Here is a 14,054-nt window from a genome sequence, read left to right on the forward strand (position 1 = left end):
AAGGAACTGAGAAAGACCCTCCCAGGCATAGAAACTTGAGATAGCAGCATAGAGAGGGAAGTGAAGCAGCTGGTCAGAAGCAGCTCTGAGGCAAGAGGGACTCCTCATAGCCATAAAAAGTAAGCGGGAGATTGTAGCAGTCCACATTCCACCACAGATGCCTGCAATCTGAGTAAAGAAGAGTCTCCCAGCCCTCCCAGGTCATGAGCCTAGTATAGGAAGCTGCCTGGAGTCCACATGACTGCAGTCCCAAAGAAAAAATCAACACTGCACCCCCATCCTCTGGGGCCCAGGCTGCTGCAACATGGCATTATTTTGAAAGCAGCAAAGCCACCACCAGACTATATCCTGCCCTGGGGCTCAATAGCTCCAGCACTTCCACATCCTTGGGGACACCTTGACATCCCCCCCGAGAGATACCCAGAAGGATGCAGCATCATGAAACCAGCTGGAATCAGCAGTGCAGATGTGACCTTGGCACCTGACTCTAGGCAGCCCCCTACCTCCCAGTGCAAAGGCAGTTCAGTACATCAGGGGGACTGCCCTAGGACATAGGGACCTGAAGTACACACTCCCCAGAATCTGAGGTGTATCTCTCCACTGACAGTGACCCTGCACCTTACAGTGGCAGGGCTGCTGTGTACCTGCATGTGCCATCCAGAGATCCAAAGACCAGACTGCCCAGGGCCCACTGCACTGTCCAGGACTTAAAGACCAGCCCACCTGGGGCCTAATGCCACCACCTGTGAACCTGCCACCTCCAGGAGCAGGGAGACCACATACCCATACGTGCCCCCCAGAAACCCAAGGCCCAGACTGCCTAGTGTCCCTGTTCCCAGCAAAAATGCTTCACAGCCTTCACAAACAACCACAGCCTAAGCCACTAAGAAGCTCATAGATACCACTGAGCTCATAGACATTTATTATAGATGAAAAAAATCATACAAAGACTACAATGTACCCACCCAGATCCAAAGCCAAAGTACCCTACTCAACTGACACTATAGATAAATCTACAGGAAAAAAAAATCATCCCCTACAAAAGGTACTCCATAAAATTGGAAGAAGCAACTGTTACATCAGATGTGTAGATACCAATGTATGGATATAAGAAACAAAGAAAAGCAAGGAAACATGACACTTCTAAAGGAACACAGTAATTCCCCAGGGGCAGGCCCAAAGAAAGGAAAATCTATGCAATTCCTGAAAAGAAATGGAAAGCAATGATCTTAAGGAAATTCAGTGAGATACAAGAGAACACAGATAGACAATACAAAGCAATAATAAAAACAATTTATGATCCAAACGAGAAATTCAACTGAGACAAATATCATGAAAAGGAACCAAACAGAAATCTTGGAACTGAAGAATTAAATGAATAAAATAAAGAATATAATTGGGAGTTTCAACAATAGATTAGATCAAGAAGAAGAATGTCTGAACCCAAAGACAGGTCTTTTGAAATAACTCAGTCAGACAGAAAGAAAAAGACAAAAGAATAAAAGCAAATGAAGAACACCTACATAACATATGAAATATCATTAAGTAAACAAACATTCAAACTTTGGGAGTTCCAGAAGAAGAAGAGATGGGAAAAGAGAAGCGATCTTAGTCAAAGTCATAAATTCTTTGCTCAACCAATGTCCAGAAGAGTTTTCCCTAGGTTTCCTTCTAATATTTTTATATTTTGTGTCTTACATCAAAGTATTAAATCCATCTAGAGTTGATTTTTGTATATGCTGAGAGATAGGGGTTCAGTTTCATTCTTCTGCATATAGCAATCCAATTTCTCCAGCACCATTTATTGAAAAGGGTATCCTTTCCCCAATATAGGATCTTTTCAGTATTCTTTGTCAAAGATCAGTTAGCTATAAATGCGTAACTTTACTTCTAGGTTCTCTATTCTATACTATTGATCAATGTGTCTATTTTTATACCAGTGCTATTCTGTTTTGATTACCATTGCCTTGTAATATAATTTAAAGTCAGGTAATGTAATGCCTCCAGTTTTGTTCTTTTTACTTAGGATTGCTCTGGTTATTTGGGCTCTTTTCGGTTCAACAAATTTTTAAAAATCAAATAATATCAGTGAAATAAAACAAGAAGAAAATAAAACTAGACATCAATAATAAGAAAAACTTTGGAAACTGTACAAATATAAAACAATTAAAAATATTCTTCTGAACCTTTAATAGGTCTATGAAGAAATTAAGAAGTAAATTAAGATATGTCTTAAAACAAGTGAAAATGGAAACACAACATACCGAAGTCTATGGAATACAACAAAAGCATAAGAGAGAATTTTACAGCAATAAATTCCTACAACAAAAAAGTAGAAATTTCAAATAAACAACATAATGTGCACTTCAAGGAACTAAAAAAGCAAAAACAAAGCCAACATAAAATTAGTAAAAGAAAAGAAATAATAAAGATCAGAGAAGAACTAAATAAAATAGACCAAAAAACATAAAAGACCAACAAAATGAAAAATCAGCTTTTGAAAAGATAAACAAGATTGACAAACTATTAGCTAAATTAAGAACAAATGACAAAAGATCCAAATAATAAAATTTCTCATAAAAAGGGAGACAATATAGCTGATACCACAGAAATACAATGTACCATTAGAAATTGTTAAGAACAACTATATGCCAACAAATTGGAAAACCTAGGGGATAAAATTCCAGGACACATATAACCTACAAAGAGTGAGCCAAGAAGAAATAACCTAAACAGACCAGTTATGAGTAACAAGATTGAATCAGTAATAAAATGTCTACCAATCAACAAAGAAAAGCTGAGGACCAGATGGCTTTACTGCTGAATTCTCCTGAACTGTTTTTTTTTTTTTTTTGATTGCCTAGGCTAGAGTGCAATGGCGCAATCATAGCTCACTGTAACCTCAAACTGCTGGGCTCAAGCAATCCTTTTGCCTTAGCCTCTCAACAGGTGCATGCCACCATGACCAAACTAAACATTTTTAAAATTTTTTTGTAGAGATAGCATCTCACTAAGTTGCTTAGGCTGGTCTCGAGCTCGTAGCTTCAAGAAATCCTACTGTCTCAGATTCCCAAAGCACTGGGATTATAAGTGTGAGCCACTGCACCTGACCCCGAACTTTTAAAGGACTAACACCTTCTTTAAGAGGTGTCATTCTGAAAAGCCAGTACTACCCTGATTCCAAAAGTAGACAAAGACACAACAAAAAACTTACAGGCCAATATTCCTGATGAATATAGTTGCAAAAATTCTCGACAAAATGCTAGCAAACCTAATCCAACAGCACATCAAAAAGATTACAAACCATGATCAAGTGAAATTTATTTCAGGGATGCAAGGATTTTTCAATGTACACAAATCAGTAAATGTGATATATCACATCAGCTGAATGAAGGACAAAAATCATATAAACATCTCAATAGATGAAAAAAGGCATTTGGTAAAATTCAACATCTCTTTATGATAAAAATTTTCAACTATTAATAGGAGCATATTTTATCACCAAAAAAAGGTTGTACTAAAACAAACAAACAAACAAACAAACAAAACACACAGCTAACAATATACTGAATAGGAAAAAGCTGAAATCTTTATTTCTAAGAACCGTGTCAAGACAAGGATGCCCACCTTCACCACTCTTATTTAGAATAGTACTTGACGTACTAGTCAGAGCCATTAGGCAAGAGAAAGAGACAAAGGGCATCTAAATTAGAAAAGAGAAAGCCAAATTCTTCCTGTTTGCAGATGACATGATCTTATACACAGAAAAACCTTAACACTTCACCAAAATACTCTTAGAACTGATAAATGAATTCAGTAAAGTGGCAGGATACAAAATCAACACACAAAAATCAGTAGTATTTCTAAACACCAATGATAAACTGCTTGAACAGAAATTGAGAAAGTTACCTCATTTACAATAGCTACAAAGAAATAAAATACTTAGGTATAAATTTAACCAAGGAGGTGAAATACTTAGGAATAAATTTAACCAAGAACATGAAAGACTTTTACAATAAAAATTATGAAGCACTGATGAAAAACTTTGAAGACATACAAAAAATGAAAAGATATTCCATGTTCATGGATTAAAAGAATTAATATTGTTAAAATGGCCATACTACCCAACGTAATCTAAAGAATCAATGCAATTCTTATCAAAAGACCAATGACATTCTTCACAGAAATGGAAAAAGCAATCCTAAAATTTGTATGGAACCATAAAAGACTAAATAGCCAAAGTGATACTGAACAAAAAGAACAAAGCTGAAGGCATCACACTATCTCACTTCAAGATATCCTGCAAAGATATAGTGACCAACACAATATTGCATTGGTTTAAAAACTGACACACAGACCAATGGAACAGAATAGAGAACCCAGAAATAAATTCATGTATTTACAGGCAACGGATTTTCAACAAAGGCACCAAGAACATTCATTAGGGAAAGAACACCCTCTTCAATAAATGATTTTGACTAAACTGGATATCCACATGTGGAAGAATGAAACCAGACCCCTATCTTATATCATATACGAAAATAAACTCAAATGAATTAAAGACTTAAATGTAAGACCCACCAGCAATGTATGAGAAGTTGTTACTCCACATTTTTTCCTATATTTGTTGTTGTCAGTATCTATAATTTTAGCCATTCTAGACATCATATAGTGATACCTCATTGTGGTTTTTATTTGCATTTCTCTGATAAGTAATGATATTGAAAACTTTTTTATGGGTTTATTGGTCATTGATGTATTTTCGTTTGTGAAGTGTTTGCTCAAACCTTTTTCCCATTTTTATAATTGAATGTCTTTTTGTTATTGAATTATAGACATTGTTTATATGTTTTGGATTAACATCATTGGCAGATATATGTTTTGTGAATATTTCTTCCCACTCTGGCTTACCTATTTATTTCATTATCAATGTCTTTGATAAAGTTTATCTCATCAAACTTTCATTTTCTGGTTGTTTTTTTCTGTCTTGTGTGATTTGCTTACATTACGAGTCTGTGGGTTCCTATAGTGAATGAGTGTGAATACTTTTTTCTTGTGCCCTTAGCCCCAGCATAGAGCCTGACTTATAGATGGCCCAAAAGTGTAGTACTAAATTTGTTGGGAGTAGGAGAGAAGGAAATATGTTTCCTTTTTTTTGCGTAGTATCTTTTTAGGGAATTATCTCCCCTCACCATTTAGTCCTTCAGGTTAAGAAAAGGCTTATCTCATTCCAACCCATCCCTAAGGGTGGGTACTACTTGATCCAAAGTAGGCCAACTGAAGCCTTGCTCTGCACTCTTGTAAGAAATATGAGTGTAGAGGTATCATCACCCTCCTTCTACCAAGATTTAGAAGGACATTGTAATGGTAAAGCAATTGCTTGCCATCTTTGCCATCACCCAAACAATCCTACTTGAGTATGAAGTCAATACAGAAGTTAAGAGATGGAAAATGGAGAATAAATGATCCTTGAAGACATAATTGGAATCCCTGGATTCAACTTTTCCTGAATTTTACTTCCCTTTGAAATGCCCAATTATATAAATCAAAGCCTTTCAGTTTATGTATCTGTTTAAGCAAATTTGAGTTATACTTTTATTTTTTGCAACCCAAAAAGTCCTGTCTGGTATACTTCTTAATAATGTATCCTTCCTCTAATTAACATCTAATTCTCCAAATCTCCAGAGGTCTTTTGGAGGTGAAGGAGATGGGGTGGAAAGCAATATTCATAATTATCTGAGAGTGTGTGACCAATATAACAGGAATCCTGGCTTCATACATTATGCAGCATTGTTAAAAATCATAAACTTTTAAATCATGATACAAATTTAAAAACAAAACTAATTATAACATTCAGATCATGGAGAGAACTGCTACTATTATGTCCGAGCATGCTCCTCACTGTCATTTTATTTCTATATATTGTCATCAAGTATATGATTGATTAATGAAAGAAATATGAATCCTTGAAATAAGCAAATTCATTCTTTCTTTTTAAATAGTAGAACACAAGCCAGATGAAATCATTTTTTACAGACTCTGTCTTATAAAATTGACAAAAGTAAAGTTCTGGTTAAAGATGTATATATGTATCTGTGTATGTGTGTATCTTTGTATGTGCGTACATATGTATGTGGTCTGTGTGCCTATGTGTATGTGTGTCTGCATATGATTGTGTATGTTTATACATGTGTGGTATAAAGTGAATGAGACTGTATATTTACATATATATGTGTATGAGTGTGTGCTTGTGTGTCTATATCTCTATGTGATTATATTTGCGTCTGTGTCTATATCTCTATGTGCTACATTGTGGCTTAATTTGCATTTGTGTGTGTGTTTGTGTGTGTGTAGTATAAGTATGGGTTTGTGATTGTGTTTGTGTCAGTGTGCTCTGTGTTTGTGTCTACATGTGCATTTGTGCAAACGTGTATGTGCCTGTGTTGTATGTGTATGCCTGTAGGTATATCTGTGTGGTTGTATATGTGTATGTGTCAATGTGTCTGTGGTTGATGGCAGGGAGAAGGGTAAAGCTACACTATCCTATTCTGTACTTGGTGCAAATTAGGAAAAGTTGCCCTCTCTGGTGGGACAGAGCAGCCTCACAGGCACAGGGATTGGCCAGGAGAGTGGGGACTGGATTTCATGCCCCATTGGCCCCCTCATCTGGTATCTTAGGGCGGAGAGCAACTTGGTGAGCATGAGGGGTATTTTGGAAGACCTGAAGTCCATTCAGCCTCTCTTCTATTGTGCAGGCCCCTTCCCATAGAACTCAGTCTGAAAACTGATGTTCTCTAATTGTCTCAAAATGACACGATTCCAGAGGTGTTCATGGCAGAGTTCCTCTACCTGAAGTCCAGGCACTGCAGAGCCTCCAGAGGGCTCCTTCTTTGCCTCAGCCTCAGGCCTTCAGCATGCCTTCCCGCAGGTAGACCTTCTCTCATGTCTCTTTTTGGAAAGCTCAAGCCAGAGAGTCCTGCCTTAGTATCCTATGGCCTTAGACTCGCTTCTGCCACCTGTTGCCTTGTTGTGGAAAACATGTGTTGAGGTTTAGGGTTGCATATTGCCATGGCTCATTACATGGTTTGCAGTTTTTAAAGAATGACTCATGACTAAAAGGCTGTGGGGTTGTGATTAGGTGGTGTTAGCGGAGAACGATATGGAAGGTGTGGGACTAGTTTAGATGGAGAGTGAGGAACAGGGAGTGGATAAGCAGTTCAAATGTGGAAGAGAAAACTGGTGCTGCAGGTTGGCTCTGGAAGGATCATTAGGACTTACATTCCTTCAAAGCCTTCATATCCAATATGAGCTGCCCACTTCAGCTTCTCAGCAGAAACTCCCTCTTCAGCAGTCTGACTTGTAGTGTCTTGTGTTAGATGACCTTGGGCAAGTTGCTCAACCTTTGTAAGCCTCTGTTTCTTCAGTAATAGCCCTATTTACTTATGTGGGTGGTTAGGAGGAATAATGACATAGTCTATGTGACAACCTGGGAGCACAGCACTAAGTGAATATTGTTGCAGTCTTTCCTCCCCTTTCGCTATACCCTCTTCTTCCATCTCCGGGTGCCCATAGCACTTCATCTGCCCATAGTACAGCATCCAGCTCTGGCCTAGCACTTGGCAAGTGCTCAGTAGTCAGTAGATATTTACTGAGTGAAGAGTTAAAAGAAGTCAGGCAGGCAAACTAAGGGAAAATAGTAAGTAGTAGGCAAGTAATAAAGTAAGTTGAAACATTTTCCCATCTTTGGAAATGAACTAATAGCATCCCTTGATATGAAAGTTGAATAAACAATGATTTTGTATCTGTAAAATATAGCTGTAGGTGATGGTCAGGGTGGGGAGCTCAGTAGGCACTTCAGATTACTGATTTCCTGTTTGTGATCATCTGCCAGGTCTACAGTGGACCATTTCAGTTTTCCCTTTGATATCACAGGGCGAATTTGGAAGAGAGAGTGTGTATGCAATGGCACCTGTTCCTACCAGAGGGTCAAGTTTCAGAGAGGCTTAAAGGAATCTAAATAGTGAAAAGAAGAGAGGAGAAAACAAATCTTATTAGTAATGAGAGATGCAGTAGGCAGGTAAGGGCTGTCATCACTGCAATTATATACCAGGTATTAATCACCTGCTCTTATAGAGCACTGTGCTAGTTGCTGAGATTGTGAAGTAGAATTCCAGGTTTTTGCCCTCCGGAGGCTTCCAATCTAGGAAAAGGAATTGGTTAGAAGATAAAGAAGTATCAAACACTGTACGTCTGTTTAGTACTGTGACAAATGCTTAAAGGTATTTTGTAAGATATAATCATTCTCCAAGGAGAAACTAAGGTTCAGAGAGATTAAGAAACTTTCTCCAGCTCATCCATCAAACAAGCTGTAGAACTGGGAGAAGGCCCAAGTCTGTCTGGCTCTAATGGCATTGTACTGCCTATAGGCCTCTGAGTAAGAGCATCCGGGCAAGCGTGTGAAAAAGAGAATTAACTTGACAAGCTATCCTAGGTTCCATGAGATGTGAGTAATATTTGATGATTGTTGCAGGAATCCTACAAGAAAAGAGATTAATTGAGATAGAAGGAGGAACTTTACAGAGGAGGTACATCCTCAACTAGATGCTGAGGGCAGAATGTGAATCCAGTAGGAATGAAGGGAGCGGCATTTTAGGTGGAAGTAGGCATGGTATGTGCAAAGGTGGGAAGTGGGAAAATTTTCACCTTCTGGGTTTCTGTTATGCCGCATGGAGTACCAGAGAGAGCACAGCCTGCTCCAAACTTACTAGTAGTGCTTCCCCAGCCCAGTCACCCAATTTCCATAAACCTCAGTTTCCCTATCTGTGCAATGGTTGTGATAATAGGCATTTCATAGAGTTATTGAGACCAGAGACAATGTGCATAATGTTATCTACGTCCTCAAAAATCACCACTCTAAATTAAACTTCAATCGAAATCAGCTTCCCTCTCTTATAGTTTTCTGTTTTCCTTTCTACTTGCACTTGAATCAATTATATATTTGTGTGTTTATTTCTTTAATGTCTGTTTCCTGACTGTAAGTTCCATGAGGACAAGGAAAATGTCTGTTCATCTCAACACTATCTCTTTAATGCCTAGACCAGTACTCCATAAATCTTTGTTGAATGAATGAATACGTAAATATAGGAATGAATAAATGAATAATAAGATCAATTTCTGTGCTATGATTCTAAGAATCTTAGGGAAAATGTCTCTTTTCTCTGGTAATGGGCAGGTTGCTAATGCAGGAAAAGCTTTCATAGAATGAAGTTAGAGCATTACAGGGCCTCCACAGGTTACCAGAGAAACACCATGACTCGTCTGTCTACTATATGGAACCATCTCTGAGCAGGAAGGAAATTACACCAACTTCCAGCTCAGCTGGTTCCAGAGTTTCACAACCCAGCTCTGTCTTGCTTACTTCTGACGTGCTACTTCACTGGTATGACCTGCAGTGTGCTTAGTGGATAATGACACTGCATAATCCCCATGCTGCCCCACAATGACCCTGAGTGATGTCTAGACTTTCCAGTAATCAAGTCTTATAATTCAATGCAACGCAATAACCTTTTATGTATTGTTGGGGAGGAGAATAGGGAATATATAGATGCACTGATAATTACTAGGCATTTGATATATGATCTGTGATAGAGATAAGGGCAGGAAACTAAAGGGTACAGAGGAAGCTACATGGTCCAGCCTGATGTGAAACAATGGATGTATGGTTGGATAACATTTATATATTTTCTTTTTTTTTTTTTTTTTTTTTTTTGAGATGGAGTCTCGCTCTGTCGCCCAGGCTGGAGTGCAGTGGCCGGATCTCAGCTCACTGCAAGCTCCGCCTTTCAGGTTCACGCCATTCTCCTGCCTCAACCTCCCGAGTAGCTGGGACTACAGGCGCCCGCCACCTCGCCCGGCTAGTTTTTTGTATTTTTTAGTAGAAACGGGGTTTCAACGGGTTAGACAGGATGGTCTCGATCTCCTGACCTTGTGATCCACCCGTCTCGGCCTCCCAAAGTGCTGGGATTACAGGCTTGAGCCACCGCGCCCAGCCACATTTATATATTTTCAAAGTGTGATTATATATTTCATCCCTTCCTGGTCTCCCTGTAGTCATGGAGAAGTATAGATAGCATTTGCATTATTTGTTCCTATGATATATATAGAGAAACTGAGGCAAATGGGGGTGGTCCGGGACATAGATCTGGTTTCAGTGACTGTCTTAGTCTGTTTTGTGCTGATATAACAGAATGCCAGAGGCTGGGTAACTTATAAAGAAAATAAATTTATTTCTCACAGTTCTGAAGGCTGGGAAGTCCAATATCAAGTTGCTGGCATCTGGGGAGTGTCTTTTTCTGTGTCACCCCATGGCAGAAAGTGAGAGGGTGAGAAAGAGGAGTTGGGAAATCGTGGGAAATCAAACTTGTCCTTTTATAATGAACTCATTCCTGTGACAATGGCATTAATCCATTCATGAGGGTAAAGCCTGCATGGCCTAATCACCTCTCATTAGGCCTCACCCCCCAACACTATTGCATTGGGGATTCCAGTTTCCAATAATGCTTTCTTGGGGACACATTCGAATCATAGCAATGGTAGATAAAAACTCATGGCCTAGAGTTCATGACCGTCAGTTTAGGGATCTTCTGAACCAAACTGTCATTCACCCTTATGTTAGACAGCAGTATGAGCATGCTTGCAATTTCACAATGTCACAGAAGGTGGGGGACCTTCTATAATATGTCCCCTATGCATTTTTGTGATGGAACATCAGAATATAATAAATTAGTGATACAGAAGTGCTTGGAAGTGAAGGGTGTGGTCCCTTTAAATGATAGGGAAGGGGACAGGGACATGCTTACGTGTGCCCAAGGACTTGGTGAGGACAGGCATTTTTGTTTTCCTGTCTAAATATTGCATTTCCCAAGACCACCCTGGCCTGCCACGCCCCCATCCTGTGCCTATAAAAACCACAAGACCATAGCAGGTAGACACATAGGTAGCTGGACATCGAGGGGAATACATCAGCGGAAGAACACACGGGCAGCTGGATGGTGAGTGGAACACACTGACACCAGCAGGCCACCAACTGGCAGAATGACATGGAGTTTGACTGGGGCAGTCGGAGGAGAGCCTGGGCCGTCAAGCAGCCCGACTCCAGGGGAAAACCATCTCCCTTTTGGTTCCTCCACCTGCTGAGAGCTACTTCCACTCCATGAAACCTTGTAATCATTCTCCAAGCCCATGTGTGATCTGATTCTTCTGGTACAGCAAGGCAAGAACTCCAGGATACAGAAAGCCCTCTGTCCTTGCAATATGGCAGGGGTTTAATTGAGCTAACACAACCACCCATGGACGGCTAAACTAAAAGAGCACCTTGTTACACATGCCGACTGGGGCTTTGACTGTAAACAGTCACCACAGACACTGCTGTGGGGTCAGAGCTCCACAGCCTGCCTATCTGTATGCTTCCCTAGAGGTTTGTGCAGCGGGGATTGAAGAAGTGAGTCACACCCCCATTGCATGCCCTTTGAAGGGGACAAGGGAACTTTTCCCGTTTCATTAGGAGTTGGCAAACTAAGACTCGTGGGCCACATTGTCCATTGCCTGCTTGTGTAAGTAAAGTTTTATTGAAACATAGTCACACCTACTCATTTACTATTGTCTATGGCTGCTTTTACATTACAAAGTTGAGTAGTTGCAAGGGAGACTGTATTGCCCACAAAGTCTAAAATATTCACTATCGGTCCTTCACAGAAAAAGTGTGTCAGTCCCTGGAATAAATGAATCAAATGGAAGTAAATGGAAAAAAAAAAAAGAAGGATTCATTCATTCATAATAGGCAGTGTATCACAACTGAAAAACATAGTGAAAACTGGTTTCAGACAAACCCAGGTCAGAATCTCACCTTCGCCACTTGGCTGAAAAACTTTGAACAAATTATTTTTACTCTTTGGGCCTGTTTCTGCATCTATCACCTTGTAAGGTTGCTGTTTGATAATTCTATGATACAATGTAATGTATCTGTTACAGTGTAATTTATCTGTTATTAGGTTTGACCCCATACAATAGAAAACACAAAATAAAAGCGACTTACACAGGACAGCAACTTTTTCTTCATGTGGAGGTCTGAAGGACAGTGGGTGTTGATTGGTCCGGTGCCTCCTGCACTAGGAACCCACGCCTCTTTCATTTTGTTGCTTTGCTGTGTATGGGTTTCATTCCTGAGGTCCTTTCATGGTTCAACATGGCTGCTGGAGCAAATAAAAAATCAAATACACAAAAGCCTAGAGAAAGAGCCATCCATAGAGGCCAGGCAGCAAATCCACTTATTCAAGTCTAGCCAAGATGAGACCCCCTTGCCACAGTGCATGAAACCAGCATATTTCACTTATTCCGTTCTTGGGGTATGTTGAAGCAGATCTGGAAGCAATGTCTTCTGTGTATTAAGCATCTAACACTTTACAAAGCATTTTCATATGTCTTACCACACTTATTCTTCATAATGCTCTGAAAAGGTAAGATGAATAGATCTTAATATCATTATTCCTATTGAACCCTTGATTCACACAGCTGCTGAGTAACAGATTCCGAGTCTACAGCTAGGTCTTTGGATATGTTGCTGGTAATGAAAAGGTGAACAATCATGGTGCAGAAGAAAGAAAATGAGCCAAACGAGGATCCCTGGTAGAGTTGCAGTGCAAAGACTGGGGCTAATTGTGTGGCCTCAGCCTCACGGGGCTGTTCTCACCTGTAAGACCAAGATAAGAGCACTCATTTACTTCTGGGGTTGTTGTGAAGATAGCAGACAATCTTACTGCACCTGCCACTTAAGGTCAGTTCAGTGAAATTATTATCTTTCACAGGTGTGTCTTTGGAAAATCACTTCCCCTTCCTGGATCTCAGTTTCCTTTTCTAGGAAAACGACATGTTTGGACTCAGCGACTGCTAAACTTGTCTCCCCAATCTCGAGCTCCCTCAGCCTGGGATCGTGCCTTTTATGAAAATAGCTCGGATTGGAGCTCAGGTTGGAATTCTCCCTTTGATTGCTTCCTAGCTGTGTGTCCTAGTAAGAGCTAAAAATTTCGGATTCCCCACATCTGTAGAACAGGGATACATAACATGTAGATTATTAGAAAGGGAAGGCATGTGAGAATTAAGTGAGTTGGGTGTCCAGTACCCAGTAAATTGTAAAACTTCTCAAAGGCAGGGACCCATCTGTTTTGCATATTTACAGAATGTCATACGTTGAAGTACGGGGCTTGGCCACGGGGTTAGAACATTTCTGTAAAGAGTAAGGAACCAGACACAAAGCAAGCAATCAAGAATTGTAACCATGCAATATTCTTATTATTGCTTACACTCGCCTACAATAGTCCTGGTGTTTAGTAAACTAATACAGACACCCATCCGGGGCTGCGGAGAGTCCGCCTGGGTGAGCTCCGCAAGGTGAGACCTCAGAGCTGGGAACTCGCAGCCTGAGCAGTCGCAGCCTAGCCGGTCTTGGGTCCGCGCTCCTCGCGCCCTGCCCAGCTCTGCCCGCGGAGGTGCCGGCCAATCCCACGACCGGTTCAAAGGGCCAATCAGGCCGCGCTTTACAGGGGCCGCGCCTGACGCGGCGGGGCCGTGCGCGAGGCGGTGCTGCAGCCGCCCCCGGGACCGCCCTGCCCAGGCGCCGTGGGGCTCGGCGCGGCTACGTGCGGAATCTCTCTAGCTAAAATGTAATTTCAGATTGGACAAGTACTGTAAGTGACCCGCCTCTCAGTCCCACGTGGGCGCCGGGGGCTTTTGCTGGCGTGCAGGCTCTCAGCGCGCACGCCCAGAAAGAGGCTTCTCCAGCCCGGCCCTTCCCTCCCTTTTGCCGCAGTAGTTGCCTCCTCTTGCCCTTTCTCCTCCTCCTCTTCCTCCTCCTCTGGCCGCTTAGTCTCACACCCGCCGGGCCGTTGCTCCCGAGACGTTGTTGAGTCCCCTGTGTCCTCTTCTGGGTGAGGCGTCCGGCCACTCAAGGGAAGGGAAGGGAAGGGTCGGCCTTGACTGTATCCAAGGCTGCCTGTTAG

General features: G+C 41.0%; 1 protein-coding gene across 5 annotated transcripts in view; it reads left to right on the forward strand.

Annotated features, from left to right (window-relative positions):
* The first annotated feature begins 13,583 nt into the window (after positions 1 to 13,583).
* FGGY (FGGY carbohydrate kinase domain containing) overlaps positions 13,584 to 14,054 on the forward strand; it is a 439,174-nt gene continuing 438,703 nt past the window's right edge. For 2 of the 5 annotated variants that reach the window (XM_025363985.1, XM_025363976.1), the window contains exon 1: positions 13,584 to 13,742. The gene's annotated coding sequence lies outside the window, so the exon portion shown is untranslated. Of the gene's footprint in view, positions 13,743 to 13,787; positions 13,983 to 14,054 lie in introns of those variants that run through there. The other 3 variants (XR_003116446.1, XM_025363947.1, XM_025363957.1) reach the window with 2 other exon arrangements.

This window comes from Theropithecus gelada, chromosome 1 (genome assembly GCF_003255815.1).
Source record: "Theropithecus gelada isolate Dixy chromosome 1, Tgel_1.0, whole genome shotgun sequence".
In the NCBI taxonomy this organism is placed as follows: Eukaryota; Metazoa; Chordata; class Mammalia; order Primates; family Cercopithecidae; genus Theropithecus; species Theropithecus gelada.